The sequence below is a fragment of the Anguilla anguilla genome, chromosome 6, assembly GCF_013347855.1.
Source record: "Anguilla anguilla isolate fAngAng1 chromosome 6, fAngAng1.pri, whole genome shotgun sequence".
Lineage (NCBI taxonomy): Eukaryota > Metazoa > Chordata > Actinopteri > Anguilliformes > Anguillidae > Anguilla > Anguilla anguilla.
Window position 1 is genome coordinate 14,865,754 of NC_049206.1, and position 3,952 is coordinate 14,869,705.

The 3,952-nt window shown below is 36.2% G+C and overlaps 1 long non-coding RNA gene across 1 annotated transcript; it reads left to right on the top strand.

Annotated features, from left to right (window-relative positions):
* Positions 1-1,663: 1,663 nt before the first annotated feature.
* On the top strand, positions 1,664-3,507 carry LOC118230169. The gene is made up of 2 exons (XR_004765804.1): positions 1,664-2,975; positions 3,128-3,507. It is a non-coding gene; the product is annotated as an uncharacterized LOC118230169 (long non-coding RNA).
* The last annotated feature ends 445 nt before the right edge of the window (positions 3,508-3,952 follow it).

A 3,952-nucleotide genomic window follows, 5' to 3' on the forward strand; every position in this document is an offset into this window, starting at 1 on the left:
GTTTTCCACAGATGACAGTTTTCAGGATGAAATAACAACAACAACTAAAGAAGTGCATGTTTTGGAGGGAAACATTGTTACACTTTCACACACTTACAAAACTGCTGCAAACTATCTGCACTGATATCGCCAATACTCCCAATCAAAACCTAAAGACCTCATCCTGGCCGTTGGGAACTATCAATAAGAAAGAGAAATAAGGGCAGTTTGTTATAAAAGATAAATGTAAATGGTGTAGTACAAAGTGCAAGCTTTAACCATTCTGTCTGGCTCTTTAAAATGAAACATTTCCATCAATAATAATGTGTTCAGAATTAATTTCACTGAGAAGATTTTCCCCATCTGGTCTCTGTGACATTAACATTCAGATGAATGTGTTTAATTTCAGAATTTAGTTTTTGTTAGTTCAGTTTAGTTCATTGTTGATGTGGGCGAATGCACTACTCTCAAAAACTAGAATCTCCTATACAAAAAACATTCTATGGCATCCGGCCATAGAATCATTCAATGTACTTTCAATTTAAGGGCACAGAGGCAGGCATATGTATTACAGCATAATCAATAAACCCAAATAAAGTAGTGACTTTTTCCATTATATAATTTTAATTATGAAATATATATTCAGTTTTTAAGCCACCATATTTTATTTAATGTATGTAATGCAGCTCACTGCTTTGACAAGATTATTTTATCCAACAAATAAAAATAGCCTTTCTCTAAACCATTGAGGATGTGATTCTCAGTTGTGTTTTGTGTCCAGGGGAGGGGCTAACTACTCAGTGAGTGGGAGGATTTTCATGTTAACTATGCAGAGGGAGTCAGAGTGGAGGACTTCATCTGTTCTAGCTGTTCTTAAAGTCAGTGTTTCTTTTTAACAACTATCATGATGTTACACTCTTTATTACTTCTGTTTTCAGCAATGGTGGGTAAGTGACCTATTGCATTTTTCTCCTCTGTTGTGATGGTTTTTTCCAGTCAGACTTGTATTTAAAGCCCTGATTTAAACCTGATCTTGGTATTTTTTAATAGAATGTTGTAAATTAATTTCATTTCATTAAGACAACATAAACAATGAAAATTATGATTTGTGACAAAACACAGCTTGTCTGGTTAATGTTGGTTATTGTTGAACCTTGTGAAGAAATACACATTATGGTGTGCTCTTTCTGAATTCTGTCCATTTTTTACAGTCATCAACAAAACATGTACAAAAACATTTATTTGTTCCTTCCACAGATTACAGTTTTCAGGATGAAATAAAAGCAGCTAAAGAAGTGCATGTTTTGGAGAGAAACAGTGTTTCACTGTCATGCACTTACACAGCTGCTGTAAACTATGTGTACTGGTATCGCCAATACCCTCAATCCGAACTTGAATTCCTGATCTCTGTTGTGAGCACAGACAGGACAGAAGGACCGTTTACTGCTAAACATGATAAAAATAGCAAAACAGTGCGTCTGGAGATCTCCTCTGTTGAAGTGAAAGACTCTGCACTGTACTACTGTGCCCTGGAGCCCACAGTGACAGGAAACCCATCTTCTCCATACAAAAACCTCACACTGCCTGAGACAAGGCAGCAACACAAGTACAATTTTGAGACTTCATCATTGTATGTCAATTGCAGGTCAATTAATTTTATTTTAAGGCCCACATAACAATTTGGTCAGACCTCTGGAATTTTTTTGTGAACTCAAGCCAAATGTAGTGCATTATTTATATGTAGCCTTCAGGCTTTAAGTGTCTGTATCTAGAACTATAAATGACTTTGTGCACGAGTGCATGCGTGTGTGAAGACATATGTGCAGAAGTTCTTGCACACCAGTAAAATATAAGGAGAATCACTGGTACAAAAACAATTTATCTATATTACATATGGTGTCATTGTCATATAATGGGTAATTCATGAAATAGATTTCTCAACATTATAAATCAAAACCAGGACCTAAATATGTGAGACTTCTGAAAAAAACTGTTCTTTTCCCAGAAAAAAACGGACACCAGGACATAAGCTCAGTTTAATTTGCAGTCAAAATCTCTAAATGGCAAAACAACACAATTTTCTCACTTATGATATTTTGACCCTTTGGAAATACATTTAGACTATGCAGTTTGTCTGTCTTCCTTGCTCTAAGTGCTTAAAATACAGGCTCACTGTGTGGTTATTTGAAGTGCATTGTGAAATATGGATCATTCATTAGATAAGGAGGTTTCTCTGTTTGAAGCCACCAACAAGACCACCACCACCAAAAAAAAAAAATGGTTTTCTTTTTTATTCAGCTTTTATCAGCTACCTACACCTCTCTGGAAAAAATGGCATGTCCTTGTATACTGCAGTGAACTCAGTTCTCCACAAGATGTCACTGTTTTATGGAGTACAGTTTTCCCCCAATGACTCTACTTCTTGTGATTTCAAGGCTCCAAACTCAGGCAACCCAAGCAATACAGAAAATATCATAAATAAAATGGAGCAGCCCATAACAAATTGACTAAGTCGAGGCAAATATTTTTGCAGCCTACTCAGTCCAAATTTTCTATTGAAATTTAACATGTGGCCAAGTCAGAAATAAATTGTATTCATAAGTGATGTGGGGCTGCGATATGTTTTCATATTCAACTGCCTTGCAAAAATAGATGGATTTATTGAATTGAGCAGCTGGCCAAATTTTGACAAAGTAAGATACTTCAATGTAACATTGCAGTTTTCTATTAAAGTAAAAATATTGCAGTTAATTCAGAGTATTTTATTTTTTATGTCAAGAAATCAGGACAACTTATTTTCATTTAGCAGTTTGATTCTCAGCTGTGTTTTATTCAGTCCAGGGGAGGGGCTAAACAGTCAGCGATTGGGAGAAGGCTATGCAGAGTTCTCAGAATGCAGGACTTATTCTGTTCTAGCTGTGCTTAAAGTGAGTGTTTATTTCTAACAGCTGTCATGATGTTTCACTGTTTATTGCTTCTATTTTCAGCAATGGTGGGTAAGTAGCTGATTGCATCTATCTCATTTTTAGTGCTCTTATTTCTTTCAGATGTAAGGTATTAAGGTTTGAATGCCCCCATATTAAAACTAAAAACTCTTCAATCCTACATATCATTTTCAAGACATGAAACGTATATTTTTTGTCCCCAGGTGACAGCCTTGGACAGGATACAATCATTTCCACATCTAAAGACGAGCATGTTTTGGATGGCAGCCGAGTTACTCTGTCATGCAACTACTCATCTGTTAGTGGAAAGAGTTTACAATGGTATCGCCAGCACCCTGGATCCAAACCAGAATTCCTTCTCCTGATCCTCATCCTTGGAAGTGAAGAGGAAAAGACAAACAAGCAGTTCACCGTAAAACATGATAAAAAGAACAGCCGTGTGCATCTGGAGATCTCCTCTGTTCAAGTGACAGACTCTGCACTGTACTACTGTGCCCTGCAGCCCACAGTAACAGGAAACCCATTTATGCTGTACAAAAACCTACCACCTGTGACAAAATAGTAAAGTTCCATTTCCTGTAAATTGTTATTTATTTCCATAAATAATCATATCTTGACGAAACTTGAAACATGAATTTTTAACATGAAAAAAGGGTTAAAAAAAACACTGGAAAAACACCACTGCACTTGGCCTCAGTGTGCTGTAATGTCTCAAGCTTCCCACAAGATGTCGACATTTCACTAAATAGAATTTTCTATCAAATTATCAGGTTTTCGTGATGCCAAAGAACTAAACTTGAACTACTCAAGCGATGTAAAAATTATTGAAAAAAGTATGAATATGTCTGACAACCTTACAAATTATAGAGTATGGGAACAGTGGTCTTAAATGAATTATGAGAAGACTACCTGTTAATATTGATGCCCAAGAAATGCTGCATGAGTGCATTATGAATATTAACAGATGCTGCAGGTGTGAACCCCCAGGGGGCAGGTAATACAAGAGCTACAAGAACAAAACCTCTTCA